At 39.4% G+C, this 23,450-nt stretch overlaps 1 protein-coding gene across 1 annotated transcript in view; it reads left to right on the top strand.

The window, feature by feature from the left end:
- Positions 1-10,633: 10,633 nt before the first annotated feature.
- Positions 10,634-23,450, top strand: part of tenm4 (teneurin transmembrane protein 4) — a 239,930-nt gene continuing 227,113 nt past the window's right edge. Inside the window, exon 1 of the mRNA XM_036563237.1 lies at positions 10,634-11,292. The gene's annotated coding sequence lies outside the window, so the exon portion shown is untranslated. The remainder of the gene's footprint in view (positions 11,293-23,450) is intronic.

Genomic DNA, 23,450 nt, shown 5'->3' with positions numbered 1-23,450 from the left:
AGAGGATGTTTTAAGAGTGTTGTCAGGGCCACTGATTATGTTACATAATAACACAGGAGGAACATGCTCAATGGAAAATGTTTTATGGATGTTACTGAGGCCTGAGTCTGAATGTTTTTTTACAAAACATTGCTGTAATGTTATGTGTTTACAAAGGTATAATGTCTTGTCTGCAACATTGTGAGGATGTTTTGAGAATGTTGTAGAGGTAACATGTTATAGAATGTTCTTTTATAAAACTTTTTTAGCTCAATGTTACATGATAACAAAGGAAGAACATTTTTAATGCAACATTTGGAAAATGTTTTGAGGATGTTATTGAGGCCTGAGATGACAATAGCAACAGTAAAATTCAGAATGTTGAAATCACAGTGTAAACACTTGTAATGCCCTGGGAGTTATCTAAGCAACCATTAGTGCAGAATGTCATAGAGTTGGAATTATCTGTATAAATCAAGTCCAGATCAAATCAAGTGTAGTTTAAACTCCTCCCTTTTTCACAAGCCCCACCTCTTAATTTAGCTTTCCTCCATGTTTGTTACGTAAAATGACAGAGTGGGGTCAGCAGTGCTGAGGCGCATAGTGCGCAGAAGTCACCAACTTTCTGCAGAGTCAATCGCTACAGACCTCCAAACTTCATGTGGCCTTCAGATTAGCTCAAGAACAGCGTAGAGAGCTTCATGGAATGGGTTTCCATGGCCGAGCAGCTGCATCCAAGCCTTACATCACCAAGCGCAACGCAAAGCGTGGAATGCAGTGGTGTAAAGCTCCACCACTGGACTCTAGAACAGTGGAGATGTGTTCTCTGGAGTGATGAATCACACTTCTCCGTCTTACAATCCGATGGACGAGTCTGGCTTTAGCGGTTGCCAGGAGAATGGTACTTGTCTGACTGCATTGTGCCAAATGTAAAGTTTGGTGGAGGGAGATTATTGTGTGGGGTTGTTTTTCAGGAGTTGGGCTCGGCCCCTTAGTTCCAGTGAAAGGAACTCTTCAGCAGACCAAGAGATTTTGGACAATTTTGTGAGAACAGTTTGGGGATGTCCCCTTCCTGTTCCAACATGACTGAGCCCCAGTGCACAAAGCAAGGTCCATAAAGACATGGATGAGCGAGTTTGGTGTGGAAGAACTTGACTGGCCTGCACAGAGTCCTGACCTCAACCCGATGGAGACTGCGAGCCAGGCCTTCTCGTCCAACATCAGTGACTGACCTCACAAATGCGCTTCTGGAAGAATGGTCAAAAATTCCCATAAACACACTCCTAAACCTTGTGGAAAGCCTCCCCAGAAGAGTTGAAGCTGTTATAGCTGCAAAGGGTGGGCCGACATCATATTAAACCCTATGGATTAAGAATGGGATGTCACTCAAGTTCATATGCATGTGAAGGCAGACGAGCAAATACTTTTGGCAATATAGTGTATTAAAATATGTTGAAATTTATCCTGTGGCATCCTTCATAGCTGCCTTAATTTTTCCATGGCTGCATCTGCCATTTTCATTTTAATCCATTCACAAATGTAGGTAAATTATCAAGTTTGGGACTTTTACAAGTAGTTGCATATTGTTATTATTATAATTTTATTTAATATCTTTGTTAAGGAAAGGTAGCAGCAGTGTATGAATTGACAGATTGCAGTTTGGTTTGGGCTAAAACAAGGTATCTTATTTATATTTTCCACATATTTTGTTGCATTTTAAAATGTAAAAAACAAAATGTAAAATTATAACAATGTTATCACTAAACATTCTTTGTTTTTTTTTGTTTGTGGGCGGAGCATGGATTGAATTATAGTGCTCCTTTATAACCTTAAATATCTCAAATGTACGTACTTGGCGAACAATTCCGCAACCAAAATATCTCAAAGTCAGTTCATCCTGGACTCCAACTCCTGTATACAGCTGCCAACATCTCCACGCACTCTGTGAATCAGACAGTCATACTGGGCACACTTGCATGATTCTATTTACACAGCAGTGTGCGTGTGGTCATACGTTTGAGGTTAGCTTAGGCTCTCGCCCAGGGGGGCCACATAAAAATAAATGTCAGCGACGCTAAGCTGGTTTGAGAGCTGACTTAATGCAGTTCAGAAGCGATGCCTTGGCCGTGGGCTGGCGACACCAACAGTCATCTCGTGTTAAGAGGACGGGGTGTTGAGGCTTGTCACTTGATCATGACAGACAAGAGGTTGTTATCTCTGGCGCCTCCCAACAGTGAGCAGCGGCGCAGGTCAAGCACATGGAAATCAAGAAAGGGCAAAATGCTGTCAGTTTGCTGCTCCGCTACCTGCAGCCATGTTCTGAGAAGGTTCCTGGTGGGATATCTGTTTGTTCAACATCTGACAAACATAACAGACAAAATGGAGTGTTCTTGTTTTCATATCCTTAAAAATAAGGTGTCAAAAAGGTTATTTGGAACAATACTATTGAAGAACCACTTTTGATTCCACAAAGAACCTTAAATGATTCCAAATGAGCTTTTCAAGAACAATCAAATTTAAGTGTTCTTTAGGCAATCAAAAGTGATTCTTTTTTAATTACTTTTAAAAACATACACTTAAAATACACTTGAAATCATTTAAATAAATAATATTGCAAAAGTTCCTTTTATAATCCCTGATTTATTGGTCATGGACACTGTATTGGTCATACAATAAGTATTCTGTACTATCGCTTCTTTTGTGCTGAATCAGAAGTGCTTCACTGTCAGAAATAAGGTACTGTACAGGTACATTTTTCATTCCTCAAGTTACAACCACTGTAAATGTTCCCTCAAAGGTGCAACAGTGGTTTTAACCCCTTAAAATCTCAGGCTTATTACATACTAAGACTTATTATTCAGTAAAAACAGGGACTTCTGTGCAAACTTTGTGAGCTAGTGTTAAGTTATAGAAGTGTATAACAAACATTAAACAATTTTTCCCAGGGCAAAGGTATTTATTTGTAGCTTTCCAGGCTGTGTGGAGTCAATACAATTTAAATATATAACTGCATGTTCCCTAACTAAAGGTACTGAAGACATAGCCCACACTGGTAGTAATAAAGGTTCTGTGCAGGTACATTTTTCATTCATCAATGTACAAAAAATGTAAATGTGCCCTCAAAAGTTCAACAGTGGTTTTAAGGTCCAATAAGTTTTTCCCAAGTGAAAAGTATGTATTGTACTATTTGTGTTATTTTACATAAAATAATGTTTTAAAACAAAACAATGAAACAAAAAGCCTGGAGATGAGACAGTGTGTGTGGAATCAATACAACTTTAAAAAATATAATTTCAGTGGATTATGGTACAGTTATGATCCCTGACTAAAGGTACTGAGATGTACCCTTAAGGGTACCACCCCAGTGACAAGCAGGGTACTGCCCCAGTGCCAGTTTGGTACCTTTTTTTCTGAGTGTTCCATGTAAGAAATTATCATGGATCATGGCATGAAAGAAACAATATGTTCTTGTCATTATGCTTGAGATTTATGTTTAACTCATAATAATCAACAGGTAAAGGGATGAATTGAGTAAAGATTTATTACAGTATCTCAACACCTTCAGTGTAAAATCAAATCTCTTGATGAAATACTGGAAAAATATACCTTTAATCAATGTAGAAGTTCACATGATTCCATAACTCCATGGCATGCTTTAGACATGAGATGTGTGAAAACTCTGCGTGATGGTACAAGCCTGAAGAATGAGATTTCACTAAACTGAGAAAAAGAAAAAAAACTGCCTGGCCTTAATCAGTCTCACAGGTGTTCTATGGATAAGAGGATCGACAAGAACACAAATATTATTATTAGAAAATGACACTGGCTTTAAGCTGTATTTAAGAAAATGGACTTCTTCTTGCTCCCTGTTACGACACGTACACATACAAGGAATTTGTCTGGGCGAGCGCAATGAGTAAGACATTAAGTAAAACCTAGTAAGGAAAATACAAAGAGAAAAAAAAATAACTCTGATGATGACCACTCCTGCATCCATCCAGCAGGAACAGTTTAATGTTTCCTCCAGCGTTGCATCAGAGCTCATCCAAAGTGGAAACCACAGGACTAGCAAAGCGCTTTGATATGGAAGCTTGGTAGAGCACTAAAAGTGCATTCAGTCTCAACAATCCTTTTAATCTCTCATCAATCATGTGGAAGTGGTGCAGGGCCCCTGATCCTATTACCGTCCCAGAGAAAATTGCTATTCCTGTGAGGAGACAAGCCTACAATTGGCAGTGAAAGGTGGTCATGGTGCAGTAGTAGCAAATGACAAGCTTGAGTGAGCAATCAAAGAAACAAATCACTCGGCATCTGAAACACAAGCCCTCTAAGTAAACAAATGAGAAAATTATGCTCTCTGACTAATGACCACATGTGGTTGGGGATGGCTAATGAATGGGTGTGTGCATGTGCGACTTGAGATTTATGAGTTTTTTGCCATCTTAAGGCACATATGACTCACACATCCATATTGCTTTAAACATTGTGAACAGAGAATTTTGCTTCTACAGTCTTCTGAAAGGTATTTCGTTACCATTAAATGTACATAATGCATTCAATTTCTGTGATAGGTCTTAGCTACCACTGTCTGCTGTAGTATGAATGCGATATCAGGAATGCAGTCGGGGGATGATTTTCTTACCGAGCGAGCTAATAAGAAAAGCAGAGTGTTTAACCACCCAAAGCCCAATTGATAATAACACGCTTAGAGAAACGCAACCAAAGGTGGCATTTTCTTCCTTCACTCAAAGCTTTGCCTAGCAACAACGAATACAGCAGAGGCAGTAGATAAAGTATGCAAATTACGCCTGATTTAGATCAAAAGACAAACATTACGCCTGATTTAGATCAAAAGGCAAACATCATACCTCATATGCCCCAAAAAGGAGATCATTTTTGAGATTTTTTTTTTTTGGTGATAAGATTTTGCTTTGCAAATCCAGCAATGTTGGATCTGGATTAACTAAGCCACTGATTAGTGCATTGACTGGGCACTACAGTGAGCACTTTTACACATAATGAACATAGTAACATCAAACATAGTAAAATAAGTTGAACCAACATAAGGTAAATCACCTGCAGTAAATCAAGTTCAATGGCCTTTTATAAGTTTAGTTGGTTAATTGTGATAACAGATTAAATTAAGTCAATTTAAGTCAATTATGTTGGATCAAAAATTGCCTCATTTTGAAAGAAAACCATTTAATTGTGTGGAAGTATTTTCCATCATTCAATTCAGGTCAGGTAAAGAATGATTGTGTGAAATGATGAATGGACCGATAGCAATGCCCCAAAATCACCTGGAATAAAAAACAATTTTGCAGTTACATGGTTTTTGGATAGTGATGATATGTTGATTGTGCAATTTAAAATATAGTAGAATCCTCTCTGCACTTGTGAGGTTTGCAAAACTAAAATAAGATATGAGATATTAGATCTCTAAAAATTTTCCAGTGAAATCTATTTTGTGCTGTTGGAAAAATGTCTCTTCACTCTCCCCATGAGTTTTACAATGATTAGGTTTGATTATCTCATTAATGGAGAGAGAGGGAGAGTGAGAATACAGCCAAGCCAACACTAATTAAGGGTTTTATGGTGCATGTAATGCAGGTCTCTTAACGCACGCACCTTGTCTAAAAATAAGACACATCAGGCACTTTTTGGCAAATAGTCAATGGCCAAGCACCTCAAAAATGACTAAAAATGTGAACTTTGTGCTTTCTTTAGAACCAGAATCAGAATGAGGCTCATATCGACATGCATGTTACAATTCAAGCACTTGCAAAGAATGTGTCTTGGTGAATGTATATGTGTATGACATGTAAAATAACAGCAAGCCATATTATTACCCAAAAATAATACATATTAACTAAGGGAAACATAAACTATATGCATATGTTTCTAGATATCTTCTCATCCAATATTTTTTTCTGATATTAGGTGGAATTAATAGAGAGTTTGTCCTCCTTTGCTGCAGTAACAGCCTCTAACTATCTGGAAAGGCTTTGCACTAGATATTGGAACAATGCTGTGAGGATTTGATTGCATTCAGCCACAAGAGCATTAGTGAGGTCAGGTACTGATCTTTGACGATTAGTTTTGGATCACAAACTCCACTCCAACTCATCCCAAAGGTACTAAAAAGAGCTGCATCACTCCAGAAAATACAGATTCTCTGCTCCACAGCCCAGTGCTGGGGAGGGGGGGGATTAGACTCCTCTAGGTGACATTTGGTACTGAGCATGGTGATGTTAGGCTCATGTGTAGCTGTTCCAGAGTGTCCCAATGTAATTGCAATGCTTTTCTATGGAGATTTTACAAGCTGTGCATGCGCAATTGAACAGCTGTGTCAGCTATGAGTGCATCTTAAAGTAGCAGAATTCTCTAATTAGAAAGATACTTTTGGACATAGTGTATGTGCAGGGTCTTAGAAAGACTCTCTAAAAGAACTCTTGACATAATAGTATTGTTATGCAACATACAGCCACCCCATTCCAAAGTGCTTATACACAAGTGTTTTATAAACTCATTTATTCTGGACAAATTTAGACATTCTCAATGCTGGTAAGAATACAGAGCTTCAAAATAAATAATACATATAAATAAATAATAAAAAGAATAAATTAATAAATTATACATATTTTAAAAGTTATGTAATGTAACTGCACATGAAGGTGGCAAGAGTGTTTCCGTGGATTAGTAAGAGGACACATCACATAGCATTGCACACTCTTTCTATTTGTTAATTTAGAGAAATATCCCTGTAAGTAAGATCAGTTTAATAAGCTTTCATTATCTCAGGGGCCTCAGAGGTAGTGACTCAACATAAAGCCTGGTTTCTGGATATTCTCTCATGGTTTTGGGTGAAAATGCTTCCCTGTGACTCATTTGAACTGTACTTTCTTAATCTAGTTGTATAACTGAACAATTGGTTTCCATGGGGACACAACTTTCATGCGCTTAAATAGCCTGGTACAGTGAAAGTGTTTTCCCTTTACTTTACTGCAACTCTTCTCACTCACACGCAATCACACACATGCAGGCAGTAGCAGTAGAGCAGCACAGCATGCTGCCCTCAGTAGGGTGTCCAGCGCCTGCAGGCCAGGGCTTTGCACTGACCTGGCAACACTGCTGCCTTTGTGTCCTCCAGGACTTCATGCTTGGAAGGGGGCCAAAGCTCTGATACTGCTGCTGCGTTCAGACTCAGGCTGATCCAAGTGAGGGTAAGGCTTACTGACAGGTTCATGTGGAGTCTAGTGCAGCATTCCTGTTATGTACTGTCTTTTCACTTTGCACTTAGGCCTGTTTTGTCGCGCATGTCGGCACGAACCAGCTCAATATTTGCCTGGGATTAATCTCCTTCTGCAGGCCCCCTAGTGGCCATTCCGCTGGTGGGACTGAAATTGTCTTGGATATTTTTAATTAATATAATCAAGTAAAATATTTTCACTCTGTTATCAGATGAACCAGGACACAGTTTTCTCTCTGTGTGTGAAATGGTGTGACTCTGTGTTGAGCTGCTAGTGAGCAGTGAGGGGTAAAAGGGGAGGGGTGAGAACCACCTGCTGTGAAAACAGTTCACACCTCTCCACAAAGACAGCCATGCTGAGATAAAATGGACAGCACAACTGCAGCTGTCTTCATCATAAAAGGGTAAAAGTGAATGGGAGAGAAAGTTTCAATGTGGCTGCTAAATAATACACCATGGCTTCAAAAGGCAAAAGACATAAAATTTTGAAAATATCTTAAACTATAAAAATGCTTCTACTGCTTTCATAAATCCTCAAGGATTGCAAAATGAAGATTTATGTGAAACGCCTATTGGTATAGGTACTGTGTAAAAATACAAAAGCAGAAAAATTACACAAAAACCTCCAACACTAAGTGTAATATTAAATCTATCAATAATTTATTCACTCTTTACTTTTGTGCATGCAACTGCCATTTTAACACTTCCAACCTTTCAATCTTAAGTTACAGAGTTACAATCACCCAAACTCACCTTAGCTGCCTTGCAACTTTTTTTCTCATGTGCATCTAAAATAGCTAAAAGAGATACATATTTTTGCACTAAAGGAGATACGTAGAAAATAAGTGAAAAAAGGATATTCCAAAACTGGAGTTCACAAAAACGTTAAAAGATTAAGAGAAAATGAGACTCAGCCATGCAAAAGCTGTAGACAACCAAAACTGTCACTATCAGAAAATCAAGCTCCACTCTTGCTTCAGGTATGAAAAAAAACAAAGGTATTTTCTGTTAAATATATGTATTCTGCTGACACTGAGAAATGAATAACTTATACTTAATGGCTGTTTTGACTAGAAATTAAATAAAGGTGGTCTCTGACTTTTGCTCAGTACTGGATAAATGTCTGGGTTAGACACCAGAACAGTTTCTGTAATTTACCCAGTTTTGTTGATTCTTCTTGATATATTGCAATATAAACATGTTAAGTTATTCATTTCTCAGTATTGAATACTTTTTTGCACATTAAAATGTAGCTTCATCAGATTAAAACTTCTACAATAGCTGGTGAGTCACTTAAAAATACGTCTGTGATTTTAGTCACAGAGCTATTAAAAAATAGGTGCTCTGACGTGAGGAAACACTTTGTTCAGCTTTTTTCTGTTCAGTTAGTGGACCTGACAAGTTCAAATCTGACTTTATTTCTCTTACATCTGTTTTTCTCACATTTAATATGCAAAATAAGTAAAAACAAGAAAGAAACAACATGTATTTTTACCTGCCTGTTATTTCCTACAGCATATATATGGAAAAGGCTTGGATGATGCCATGTTCCACAAAGCTAATATAAAACTGTATTTTCATTTCAGACACTGGCCGTGTGAATCGTACATTACAGCGGCTAGGCCTAAGTAAATTTGGAGTGTATTTCTCTCCCATTTACTTTCACACTGCCTGGTTTTTATTAATCACAGATAGTCAAGCCTCCCAAGCTCGGCTGTGCACTAGGGTGTGTAGACTCACATATGGAAGTCGTGATAATGAGCCTGGGCTCGTCTTCCTGTTGCCTATGTCAACTGAGGGGTCTCCAAATCCCACGGTGACATGATCACAATCCCGGCTTGGCCGGCAGTTTTCCATTTGAAAGAATATTTAACTTTTCACTCATCTATTCACAGCCAGTGAGCAGTAAGAAGCCTAAGCCCAGCCCAGATTAGCTGGCTGAGGATAATGCAGTGAATTGAACCACACACATACCACCTCCTGGCCTCTGCCTTGTTCTCAGGGTAACCAAACATACTTGGTGGGATAGGGACCCTTGACCATTCTTTCTTCGCTCTGGAGAGAAGCAAGGAAGAGGAGAAAGGGCCTGGATTTTGAAGGCAGGGTTTACTTAAATGGCATGCCCCAACAAAGGAAATGTCAGGTAGGACAACGCAAAAGTTCTGTCTTTGGCTAACCTACAAAACTCTGGTGTCAGAGGTTTAAGCTGGGGTTGCAGAAAAAGCAACCAGAGCTTCCTTGCCAAACACACTCATGTGTCATTCCTAAATCGTAAGCTCAAGTACACTTTTCAAAACGATTATTTTTTTCATTCTGGTTCTTTATCTGTACTTAAAGCTATAAATTACCAAGCAAAATGTAGGCAAGAACCTTATTTCTGACTCTTATACATCAACCACTGATCTAATGAAATTTTGTCTGCTAATCTCACTATTAGTCTATTTATTCGCAGCTAAAAGGTCCCATTTCCAAAATGTCAGCACTGGGTAGGTACATGACAGAAAGCAAAGCCAATTCTGACTGCATAAACAACAAATCTGTATGTCATCGACTACTAGGCTACCCAAATGACCTCATGATGGAAAGCAAACCCAATTCTGACTGCATGAACAACAAATCAGCATGTCATCTACTACTAGGCTAACTAAATCTCCAAAAGGTTGTATTTGAAGGGGAGAGACCTCAACAATTTGTTTACAGTGATCTGTTCAGTCAGGCTATTTGTTTGAAACAATGCCCGCCAGAAGTACTGTCATTCCTACTAAAAATTAGCAAACTAGGCTGACACAGTGTTTTATGAGCTTGATCTTACATTGAAAATGTGCAGATGAGCTTTGGAACAGGCAAGGAAGTACTTTTGGTTTAAAGAACCTTGACATAATGCAAAGGTTCAATATCAAGGGTTTTCTTAAGCTGCTACATTCTGAACTTTTTTAAGGGTGTGGGAGAAACCCTTCAGTAAAATTATTTGAAGAAAAAAATATACAAATAACACTTCCCCCTAAAATGTGTTACAGTTATTTCATCCCCTTCCTTTGGCAAGATAAACACATTGGGCCTCATTTGCCAATATCTTCCCAAGTTTTTTTTTCTTTTTGTTCTTGAGGAAGTTCCTAAGAAAAAGTCTACAGAATTGTTCACACCTTTGTGCTCTTGAGTGTGTGTCGATTCTTTAATTACCTGAGAACAAATCCCAAATAAGAAAATACTGGTGAGTGTCTGAATCTTCATGAAAACTGCGTAGATGGGCTTTAAGAAGAATTTTCTTCTTAAGAACAGTTGGTGAACGAGGCCCATAAGTCTTTTATAATGCATGGTGAGGTGGGAGATCCCACAGATTGTAAGATTGTAAGATTAGATGCTGTTTTCCAAAAGAAATAAAATCCCACTGGAGTGATTGCAGTACTAGTGCTTATGTGCGCTGCACATGCTAGCAGGATTTTCTTTCTTTGCTTTTCTAAGCCGCTGCCTGCGCTATCCCGGGCAGGTCAGGCTCATTTTACCTCCATACAGGTGTTGTTGCGCGTTTTGTCTTTTGTGTGTTGTGTTATAGCTGAACGTATCCCCAACATTTAGTCTCGGTGTAAGAAGCGGTAAGCATTAGCGTGCCCCCCCTCCTCTCTCGCCCACATGGTACGCGCCGGTGCTGGGCTGTGGGGGCCCGCTTGTCATTCTCCAGCATTCACACTAAACCTCCTCCCTGCTCTTTCTCCCCCATTCACGGCGCTCAGTCATGTGTGGACGGATAGTGCCGTGAGTGCTGGAGCTTCTGAGGCTTTTCCTCTGCGGTCTAAGCTGAAAAGAAAACAACCTGACCACTCGTCTCTCGGTCTTCGCCGTTTTTTCTGAGATGTGGCTAACGCGCCCTGGACATTTTCACCTCACGTTCTGCTGATGTTTTTTTCCTCTAACGGGAGATGATAAGAAAGACGCCGTGAGAACAAACAACAACACACGGCACGTTGCTTACCTTTACTGCTCTGCTGCATCTTCCAACAGCGAGGCGTTTTGTTTCTCTGCTTTAGCCCAGCCGGACGGACAGGCTCGCATGTTTCTTCAGAATGGTAAGCCCCCGCTTCTCCCGTCCCTTTCTCTCTTTGAGCGGGTTATGCCTTTGGCTCGGGTGGTGGTGGTGGTCGCTTATAGGCCAGGCTGAGGGTGCAGTTATTTCCAGCCTGCTGTTTTTGATAGGACTAGTGAGCATCCCGTAAACTTGCTGTGGGAGTGGATCTCGGGGAGAAGCCTAACGGCACTCGCACGCGCTCGCGCTGCCTCACGCCTCTGGGTACTGGTTACGCTTTTGTGTTGATAATAATATTACAGGCTGCTGTTCACGGCGCGTCAGACCTGGTGAGTAAAAGTTGATGTTTTCAGCCGTTTTTGCGCCCCTCCTAATGGGCGCTGTGATGGGCCACGGCTTTCTCTGCTTCATGGCTGCGTGTTTCACTCCTCTGCGTTCCGCCTACACCACAGTTTAAGCAGGTTCAGCTTAAACGCGACCTCACTCCGCGTTAAGCTCGTCTACTTTAACCAGCACACGCTTCGCAAGCGGCTCTGGTTTCGGCTCAGAGCCCTTGTCTTATCGCTCGCCTTACTTACAGTTCAAACGCTGTGTTATTTTAGCTCGCTTTGTCATTTTATTGCTGCTTCTTTTGGTCTTACTGTGGGAAATCAGCTCTGCTCTGACCGGGAGAATGGATGGTTCAGGGTAATTCGCAGTCATCTGTACCGAGATTCATTGCTAATACAGTCTACAGGAAGATACTGTACTATACTATACTGGAATATACCACGTTGTGCAAAACTATAACGTTACTGTACAATAGCGTGCCATACGTACTATATTATGCCTCACTATACTTTACATACACATACACTACGCTATAACTGATGTGCTAAACCGTACCTGCAATACTATACTACACTATACTTTAAATACAACAGTCCTTTACAAACTATAGCCTACTATACTTCACTATATGACACTATACACACTGTATTATTCATACTATCTGTGTTTAAAACATTATGGTTTGTTGTTAGTGGGACAGAATTAATACTTGTTATTTTCCGATGATAATAATGATTAGACCCCTGTAATTAATTCTTATTGGTATAATCCAGACTTGAGAAAGTGCAGGAGAATAAGGTTGTAAAGACTGTGCGATGACTTATTATGTTTACACCTGCAGGCTTATGTTTTTGCTGCAGTTCATGTATTGTTCTTGTTTCCCATTCTTTAATATGGTTAGCTGAAGCTGAATGCATGTAGCCACCTAAACACTTAGTCAAGTAGCTCTACACAATAAGAAAACTTTCTTTGCCCACTATTCCCCAAATGGATGCTCTTGTAGAATGCTAAACACCCTCCAGTGTCCTGGCTATTGAGCATGGCGTGCTAAGGCTGTGCTCCTCTGCCCTACACACTAACAAGAAGCTCCCACCAGTTGTAGTGGGGCCTGTAACCCTGAATCGCTGGATTTAAATCACACGCTCTCTGGCGTGGTGTGAAGCGCTTGGTTAGTGGCGATAAATGAGTCTGAAGTTGGTGGGTGCCCATAGAGATTGACCTTTCGAGCACAGCTTTGTATTCTCCTGCTTGTCATGGTCCAAGTTGATGAGCACCCAGGGACAAGCAAGACACAAGCGCTTTGCATAAAAAGCGAAGAAGGAAAGCGGACACAACTCGCTCTTTGTTGTCTTTCAGGACAAAAAAAAATCTTCCCTATTGAGTTTTCCCCATACTTTCAAGGCCTATTTGTCTTCTCTGTTTTTTTGCAGGTAGTTTAGCTGTGATAATGAAGAGAGCAGAAGCGTAGGCCTATTTGTATAACAGCAGTGGAGGCACATTCATATGGTAGAAAAAGCAGCTTCAGACAAAAAGCAGAGGCATGTCGAATCCCTGTGACCAAACTGACCAAATTGCCTTCTTTTAAAGCATCTGAATATTGTTCTGATGTTTGACTTTGACATTTCATAAACCAGCGTCTTGTTTGAAGCCGTCTGAGACTTCCCAATGATGGAAGCAAACCAATGAATTGCCCGCGCTCTCTTGTGTGTCTTCCAGTGGAGATGCGCAGTCTCTCATGTAATAACTGCGGAGGAGACTTCACAGCTACTTAGAGAAGGAGGAGACTTCACTGCAAAGTAGACAGACAGGCTGTGGGGAAGTGTGGCTCATTGTCCTTTTGTTGCTTCTGACTCTTATTAAAGAGGTTGAGAATTGCACCCCTGCTAGGTCTTTTATCCCTGCAGTGCCACAACCATTTGATCGCTGTGTTTAGAAAGCAGTGGGTTTGTATGGGGGTTTTGCTGGTTGACCACTTGTCTAAAACATGGTCTGATGTACCCATGAGACCACTTTTTTCCTCCTTTTTTTTGCTTGATGGGCACATCCATTGCAGCTGGGTCCTTTCACACAGTTTGAAACCAGGAACCAATGTATATCATCCAGACTTATTTTAAAAAAGGATCTACACTTACTGCCCACTGATAGAACACTATTGGGTATTATGTAAAACTGGGAGAGCAACTATTCAAGAAAGTAGCTTACTGGAGACAAATGTTGCTTTACAGCACCATATGGCACAGAATGGTTTTACAGGAAAAGAACGCAGAGATTTTTCAGCAGTTTGTAAAGAAAAACACTTTTTTGTTGAACTTTATGGGGTTGATAGGGACTGAGTCTTTCCACAGCCAATGTGTATCACCCAAATTTGGAACTAAATTTCAAAATAAATTCAAAATAGTTGCTTGAGTTTTACAGGAAAAGAACACAGATCTTTGAGATTGTTATTAAAGAAAAACACTTTCTATTGAACTTGATAGGATATCCTTGGGGTCTTTAACACATTCTGAAATCAGAAACTAATGGGTATTACCCAATTTTGAGCTAAACTAATATATATTACCCAAATTTTGAGCTAATCTTCAAAACTTCACAAAAAAGGTTCTGCACCTACTACACACTGATGGAACATTTTGGGTATTATGTAAAACTAGGAGAATGACTGTTCAAGAAAGTAACTTACTAGAGACAAATGTTGCTTAGAGCACCATATGGCGTAGAAGGAGTTCTCAGAAAAAGAACATCTTTCAGCGATTTCTAAAGAAAAACACTTTTTGTTGAACTTTAGGGGGTTGATGTGGAATGGGTGTTTGTGCATTTTAAAATATGTCACCCAAATTTTGATCTAAAGTTTACAACTTTAAAACTAATTTTAAACTTCAAAATAGATTCAGAATAGTTGCTTGTGGACTGCCTACTAATAAAACACCATTGAGTATTATATTAAAAATTTGAGAACAACCATTTGAGAAAGTATCCTACTAGAGACACATGTTGGTTTAGAGCACTATTTGGCATGAAATTAACTCAAGCTTTTATTGAGTTTAACAAAAAGTTTTTTTCTACATAGGACAATATTCTATACAATATTGACAGGGCGTTCATGGGAACCATTTTGAAATCAGGAGCTGTTGTATATCACCCAAATTTTGGACTAAACTTCCAAATAGATTTGAAATTGCTGGTTGCACACTTACTTCTCGCTGATGGAACACCTTTGGCTCTAACGTAAAACTAGGGTAACATTTTTTAACAGAGTAAAGTATTGGAGACAAATGTTGCCTTAGAAGACCAAATGGCATGGAATGAATTTTCAGGAGAAGAACACTGATTTTTGAACTGTTAATGAGGAAAAAAGGTTTTTTTTACTGAACTCCAGCTTTTCTGTAATTGTATAGGATGTCTTTAAGGACGCTGTCTTTTATACATTGAAATGAAATCAAGAGCTAACATGTAGAACTGTGCAAAACTCTAACATGCTTTGTTTAATGCTATTTATCTTGTCTGTTGGTGTGTTTTCACTTGTAAAAACTCATAATACCTTTACAGTCAATGCAAACAATCATTAATGCAGGAAAGGTAACAGGAATTTCTTGTGTTCGTGACTTCTCCATTTATTGTATTAAGTGTATTTATCCTAATATTATTGTTTTTCTCAGCAAATGAATGCTTACTTCTTAGATAAGCAGCTTTAACGTGTATTTATCGCAGTGTTATTGTTTTACTCAGGGAATAAATGCTAACTGCCCAGATAAACAGCTTTTTAAATATTATTTTCTCATATGCCAATAAAACTTTTGCACAGTGCTCCACATGACCCAAATTTCAAATTAAACTTCCAAATAGATTAATAGTTGGTTGTGTGCTGCTTACTGATGGAACACTGTTGAGTATTATATAGACAAGGTAAGCCCACCATTCAAGGAAGTATCCTAACGGAGACACATGTTGCTTTAGAGGACCATATGGCATGGAATGAGTTTTCAGGAAAAGAACACTGAGATCTTTCAGCAGTTCATAGTGTAATCAGAACTCTCATCAGCGTCCTCATTTTGGTGAGCACAAATCCCTTTGACCTTCAGCACTGCTCAGTCTAGCCTGTGGTTCTGCAGGGGAAAAGTTGCTGGATAGTGGAGCAACGGCAAGTGATTTTATCGGTTTGTGGGGAGGTGGCCTGTGGTTATAAAAGAGTGTATACATGCAAAGCCAAATCAATGAAGTGCATTACAGCCATGACCTACTGTGTGCTTACTACCCCGTGTCAAATCAATGGGAAATTTGTGTGACCCGTATTTTCTGCTAAAGTAATTAAGCTTTTATTGTATCTTTGTTTATAATGCTGTAAATAACACCCCAACACATGTGATTACCGAGATGTGAAATATTGCACCTCTGCTCTATAAATTTCTAACTGTTCATATCAGACAGTTCCATGCAGCAGTGTGGAAAACGGACCACCATATAACCACTATCAAAAAAATAAGAACAAGAAATTTTTTACTTTTATTTTTCTATAAGATTTGAACACAGCAACTGTGTGAACACAGAAATGCTCCAAAATTGTTTTAAATATATCTCCTTTTTTATATTAACTTACATAAAAATAAGAACATTTTTTGCCTTTTCCTGTAAAGTTACTATTTTGGAGATGCATTAAATCTTTTGAACAGTAACAATATGCATGTTCTACCAAACTAAGTCAGATGATGCCATTAATGTTACTTATGTGGACAGTGGATAGAATTTTCTTTTCGGGTTGTATTAGTAATTATATATGACTTAACAGTAGCACGTGTGTAACGTTAGAAGCACTGAAGGTCATTGGTGGCCTTTGGGAAGGGAAATGTTTCTTCTGTTTAGAGGTCATGGAAACTATGCAGGTTAGGCTACTTCTTATTCTGACATTGTGCCCTCCAACCCCCATACAAAACAAAAACAAAGAAAGAATCAAAGACCTCAACCATTTTAGAGACCATTTAATTTTAATAAAATTACCAGGAAAAACACCCAACAGCTTGCATGAGATCTCACAATTAGCAACTGAAGAGCTGAGGAGGTCTTGCTAATTGCAGTCCTATGGTACTTCAGTCAAAACAACATGTCATTGTTGGCCTTCATTTCTTCACTCACTGTCCAGTATTAAAGAGCCTGTATTTTGGGAAAAAATCCTTGGGTGTGTTAAATAAGAGTTTGATGTATTAAGCAAACATCGGTAAAAAGTTTCAATACATACTGTTTACTCTCCGGTCCTTATATGGAAACTAAACTGTGGAAACAGCCAGCTTTGAATTTATAGTTTTTGTGATGTCACAAATACCAAAATTGACATATATCTGCCTATTTCAGCCTAGAGCAGGTTAGCCTGACCATTATTGAGCTAACTTGCTATTTCAGCCTGGACTGCTTTTCAAAGGAGGGCAGCCAATGAGATGAAAGATCACTTATAGTTGTATGCAAAAGTTTGGGCACCCCTGGTCTAATTATGCTTTGTTACTTTGTTGGCTGAACTGATGTGAATATAGTTGAAACTGTAAATAAGGCTTATTAGCTCATTTTCACTAACTCAGGCAACAAGCCTGTGTCTCAGACGTGATATACATTATTTTCACTGTTTGCCATGAATGCATGAAGCAAGCTTTGAAAAGCCAAACTACCCTTTCACCTTCTCTGCATGTAGTGTGGCGGGCGAGGGGAGAGGGGCTTGCGTTTGCTTGCCTGGAGCATTATGTTTAGTCGAAGTTGCAGTCTGTCACACCGTGATTTATCGCACACAGAACTAATGGCGTCCTGTCGAGATAACATTTTATTGTGCTCGAGAGCTAGGAGAGAAGAAAAAAAAGTAGCTGTCTTCATTTCCAGAACCACTGAACAGTGACTGGTCAACAGAGCACTGAAGTGTTGTGATTTGCTGAATGAAGGATTTTTTTTTTCCCTCTCTCGAGCGAAACTTGGTTAATCTCAGGAAAATTTTTCATTCAGGGAGACACATTCTTGGTGGAGCCATGCAGCTGTCAGAGCTTTGCAGCGTTTTCTTCTAAATGCGAAGTGTAACCTGGTTGCGGGATGAAATGCGATTCAGGCATTTGGTGAGGGCACCCGCTTTTTTTCACCTAGATGGTGGAAAGAAAAGCTTGTCCTTCACTTCAGTGGACTTAGACATTGTGTATTCTGAAAGTGGGGATCAGGAACAACAGCTGCCACATTTACATTCAAATGACTTTCAAGAGGTTCTGCTTCATACTCGGCCCACCTACTCCCATGCAATTCCAGCCAGGTATACCCTCGCCTCATCTAACATGCGGCGGGGCTCACTGTTGCCTACTCGCCAGACAAAGACACGTTTACGGGAATCCTGTGACTGAAAAGAATCATTTATCCTTGTGTTTTTTTTTTAAGTAGTGTAATAGTAAATAGGGAAGATACTCTCGGCTTGCTCTGCGTTAATATAGATTTCATTTTGTGGTTGAACAGAAGGTTTTGATGAATGCAGATGACAGAGGGTGTGAAATTGAAGTTGAAGTGGTTTGTTTAGTTTAGTTTAATCAATCAAGGATAGCGGGTGATGTGTAGAATGCAGAAAGGCTGTAGAAGAGTTATTGCTCACATTGCTTGACAGCTGAAAGCAATAGAACCTTTGAATGGAATAATTTATCAATTAATTGCTATTTGCTGTTAGCAGTGATAACGCTCCATGTCAAAGAGAGGTCAGTGCTGGTTCTCACTTTATCCTTGCCATGTATTGTCTGCTTTGTTTAAGCATGCTAATGCACCACATGGCCTGCAAATGACCTTATACCTCATTATCTCACCAAGCTGCCGGCAAAAAGATTTAAATGGCATTTGATTCAGACAGTTTTCTGTTCCACACAATGGAAAGATGATGAATGCTCGCCATGTTGTTGCACTTTAATAAGAGGTAGCACTTGGCTTTCGGGCCTCTGGCTCTTTTGTGGCGGACCCCACACGAGCCCAAAGCATCTGCCCCCTGGCCGATCCCTTGGGATTTCTTCCCTTCGCGCTCTCTCACTTTTGGAATTAGTGCGGAATTATGACACGTTTTGTTTTGGATGCTCAGCCTTGAGTTTAATGAGCGTCTTTGTATCATATTGATTTTCATTTTCTTTTTTTTTTGTCCTCTGGGCTGACATAGGCTATGAATGGGGCCTTTTTACTTGCTCCCGCACATTGGCAATATGAGGCAGAGTTAGTTACTGAAGTCGTTTCAGGAAGGGGAGAAGGGTGGGGGGTGGCCGACAATGCATACTTGAGCCACTTTCAAGGCAGCGTGAGGGCTCAGGTTACCTCTCCTGAGCGGTTAGCAACAGAATGTCCATTGTGTCCTCCATTTCATGCTACACATGTAGCAATTTCAGTGATGATTCACATAAACCACTAGAAGCTAATCGCAATCTCTGAACCGGACGGCTCAGATTTCGGCTTTTGTCGCCGTGGCTTAATTTACTGTCAAAAAAACTTTAACACGCCTCATATACATCCACTCCAGTTTATGAGTGTGGAATAACACTTTGCACCTATGCAGACAGCCTGTCTGCCTCGCTTATGTCCGTCATAGATCTACTAGGGTAATGTTTATTGCGGCGCATTACTGCATGGGCATGACAATTATTAATCTGTGCAACCTGGTCTAATGGAGGAAATGCACCAGCAGGTATAAAACTGCCGTGGGTGAACTGGCTTAAGGCTCGCTCCTACAGAGCACAGCCAAGCCCTTAAGAACCATAGGAGTACATTTATAGCATGCATTTAATGTTTAATATGAACTGCAGAAACTGCAAAAGACAACCTGATGTCTCTGTAAGCGTAATAATACAAACATAACTATCACAAAGCCATGGATGGAATAAAGGGCATGAAAGAACACATAATGGAATAAGAAGAGATGAAAAGATGCTTTATTTTTTGCTCACATAAAAGAAAAAATATTTTAAAGTGTTGCATTTGCACTCTTCTCCCCTTCCTGAATTATTAATATTGTCTTAAAAAAACAAAAACATTTAATTACTCCTTCAGATCAACTTAACCCCCTTAAATGGCCAGGGTCCGTCAGTGTGCCTAAAGTTTAATTGCACCCATCTACAACCTAAGAATAGTTCAGCCAGTTTGCACTGAAGTCCCTGTAGTTACTGAATAATAAGCCTGTAATAAGAGGTTTAATTATTGCAATCAAAATTAAAATTAAAATTAATAGTCAAATGAACAAATTAGATGTTAAAAAATGCACAAGTACAGATATGAGCAAGTGAAGGTGTAAGCAATAGTAGTAACAAATCAAACATGGACAGTAACCCTGAGAGAGAGAGAAAGGGAATCATTGGTAAGAATGACCTCAAGCACAGTGTATGCGTGTACCCTTTTTTTCATAGAAAATCAACTAAATATGTCGTTTTGGTGAGGGAGTGGAGTGGGCAATATGTCAATATTTTATCGTTATAGTGATAAATTATGTTACAAAACCCTTTTCTGAGCATAAGAACACTGACTAACTGCATGTTTCATCACAAATTCTGTTTCACTGAACAGATTTAGAAGAATACAGTAAAAATCCAAGTATAGGTTTATTATTATTATTATTATTATTATTATTATTATTATTATTATTGTTGTTGTATTTTTATATGTGGCATCATAGGTTCTACTTTGTCTGTTCCAACTTAGTAAATCTCAAAAAAACTAAATATTGTGATGCGCATTGTGTGTTGTGAAAATGTCTTGAGGTATCATGATTTTTTTTTTTGCTATGTCACACACCCAAGGGAGTGTTCAAAATTTGTATATGGCTGTAAATGTGTACATAATTTTTGTTCTTGTAATTGGTTTCTAAGGCAATATTCTATCCCTGCAGATGTGTACTGACGTTCTGAAGTAGAACGCTTTTTTCGACTGCACCTCAGGACTGAAAAGTTGAAGTTGCATCATGGAATGAAGAGGTGAATATTCTACTGCGGTTGTTATTTGGAGAAAATCATCTTATTGGCTGCCCCTGAGCTCCAGTGGCCATGCTGTAACCCCAGCTCAGAGAAAAGAAGAGAGAGAGGGAGAGAGAGAAGGGGAGTAAGCTTGAGCCGCTGATGAAACTCTTTCTGTCCTGTGACAGAGACAGGACTCTGGGGACAAAGGGAGAGAGAGAAAGAGGGAGAGAGAGTGACATAGAGAGGGAAGGAGAAGGAAGGAAAAGAAGGAGACGCATGGGAGGGAGGGAGAGAGGGAGAGAGAGCGAGGGAGAGAGACAGTGGAAGAGGAGGAAGGATAGAGAAAGAGAGACAAAGGAGAGAGAGAGAGAGAGAAACAAATTGAAGAAATTAGAGCCCTCCATAGGCAGTTTTTAGAGAACAGGGGACAGAGTGACACGTAAATAATCAGATGTCCTTATGGTGTTTGAAGGTTACATTAGCGGGGCACTTTTTCTGACAGCCATCAACCCTGTTACCACCATCAGACTAACAAAGTGGCGCCCACATTTTCTGCATGTATGGCTCGCTCCCCTCTGATAGGCTTCCCCTGTGACATTTCATCATGTGGCACGTAATCTTATGCAAGATGGTGAAATGGCAGATAATTTGCAGGTAATTAGACCCTAGTGATTTGCGGTTGAAAGGACACTGTAAGCGAGGTCTGTGTTTGAATGTCACCCAGGCAGTCGCACCGGTGAAGAAGGAAATGTTTTTGCGTGGATAATTGCGTAATCATATGGGTCGTATATGACCATGAATTTTGTAATGCAGTAGCACAGTGCAGTAGGAGTGGTGATTTACAGTAGTGTGGTTCATGTAGCTTACCTACTAGAAGATTGAAGTTTTTGCTACTTATTTGATGAGCATGTGCTGAATGTTTTAATGGGCTCATATCATGGAAAATCTCATTTTCTTAACTTTTTTTAAAATAAAATAATTTAATGCAGTATGTAAATTTGTATGTACCTTTGGTGGAAAGTCTTTGCTGGAAAGTCTGTCCACTACGCGGCCATCTTGGCAACACCGTCGGGCAGTTACTTCCAGTCATTGGAGTCATTCAGGGGCTGTATTACAAAAACTTGGTAACTCTGAAATCTTATCTTGTCTGTTTAGTTGCTATGACAACTTCACTTAGGACTGAATTTAAGACAAAAGCTATTACAGAATGACAGAATACTTAAGTTCCTAATATTATCCATGAACTCCAGTAAAGAAAACAGGATTACAGAAACATCCCAACTAGAATAAATTTCCTAAATACCGTCCTAACTTTAAAGACATCCCCAGAGGTGTCTTAACTTCTGTTTTAACCGTTTGTTTCTATTGTTTTATGTTGTGACAGACAGCATAGTTCGCTATAACTAGCCTAATGATGTGTCATTTAACCACACTGAAAACGGTGCTTTGACTTATGAGGTTTTTTCTAACAGTGTTTTAAAAACCTCAGATGCTGCACACAGGACCTCCACCATCCCTCTTACTACCTTTATGTGTTAATGTTGATGAAAACTCGTCAGATAAAATATTACAGTGATGGTGGTGTATATTGAGGAGACAGAGCTTGAACGTGTGTCTGTTTAAACAGGATGAAGCGCTGACACAACATTTTTAACTTTAAGGCCCAATCCCATTTCACCCCTTGCCCCTACCACTTAGCGCTTAGCCCTTAAGTTTATTGTGCTTTAGTTTTGTATCTAAGTAGCTAGCAGATTGATTATTTTGATTACGTGTTTACGTTTCAGCTGTGCATGTATGGTCAGTTGCTAGGTAATATACATGACATTTGATTCTTAACTTTGATTGAGTAAGTTGAGATTTCCTAACTTGAGATAAGATGCTGTAAGACAAGATAAAATTCCTAAATGAAGATAAGATTTGCTTCTGTAGTATGAATTTGTGACAAATCTTATCTTAACCTGTCAGATCTTAAGACAAAAAGATAGAACGTTTCTGTAATACGGCCCCAGGCTTCTTTTTCTTTTGAATGAGGAGAAGCCTAAAAATACGAAACTGAACGCCAAGTGACCATTTCAAAAACATCTTTAAAATCACTGGTGAAATATAACAAATATAGTTTGTAGAGTTTGGCTCAATAAAGCACAAAATTTACGTTTTTTGAAGTGCAGGACTTTCTTCATAAACAGGTGACACGTTGAGCACTATGAGCTTTTCCAATCATTTTACATCCAGTGACCTGTCTCATTACTTACGTCTCTAAAAATGCTCTGTTTAATTCTAAGGGAGGTTGGAAAATGGTCATGTAAAAATAAATTATGACTGTTGTTGGTACATTAATGCACACAAATGATAAAAGGGTTATAAGCTTCACGGGAAAAATTAAAGAAAAATGCAGGATATGGGCCCTTTAAATAAAGCTGCAGAGAAATCCCTTTTGATTTGGATTCTGTCTGCTACACATTCATATTACGTTCTGAAACCTTCCGTGGTTGGATTATTTTTCCTAAGTCTCAAAACGACCATGTTTCATCAGGACGCAAGCGCATCGCAGGAGTGATGAAACAGCCATTCCGTCTGCGTTGGGTTCAGTTTTTTAAATGCCAGGAAGCAGCGTCCTGGTTTAAAATGTGTTCTTCTTTGTTTTATTTTTGTACATACGGGTTGTCCAATCGATTGCTTTGTTTGCAGCACTTGCCTCACATCTTGTTCACCACACGACCTGAGGGGGAAGAGAGCCAAAGCTTTTAAAAGAGGAGTGAGGGAAGAGAGAGAGAGAGAGAGAAAGAGCCTTTGAATCGTGACGACATCCAGTCTCTTCCCACTGTACATCTACCTCCACAAACTAGTCTAGTCATACATGTGTATCAAAGGCAAGAGCTTTGAGAGGGAAACTGAGTCTGAAATGAAAGACACGCTAAGCCTTCTAATACAACAGCAATTAAGG

This window comes from Colossoma macropomum, unplaced genomic scaffold, assembly GCF_904425465.1.
Source record: "Colossoma macropomum unplaced genomic scaffold, Colossoma_macropomum, whole genome shotgun sequence".
In the NCBI taxonomy this organism is placed as follows: Eukaryota; Metazoa; Chordata; class Actinopteri; order Characiformes; family Serrasalmidae; genus Colossoma; species Colossoma macropomum.
Note: the sequence above shows the minus strand (reverse complement) of the source record. Positions and strands in the feature narration are given on the sequence as shown.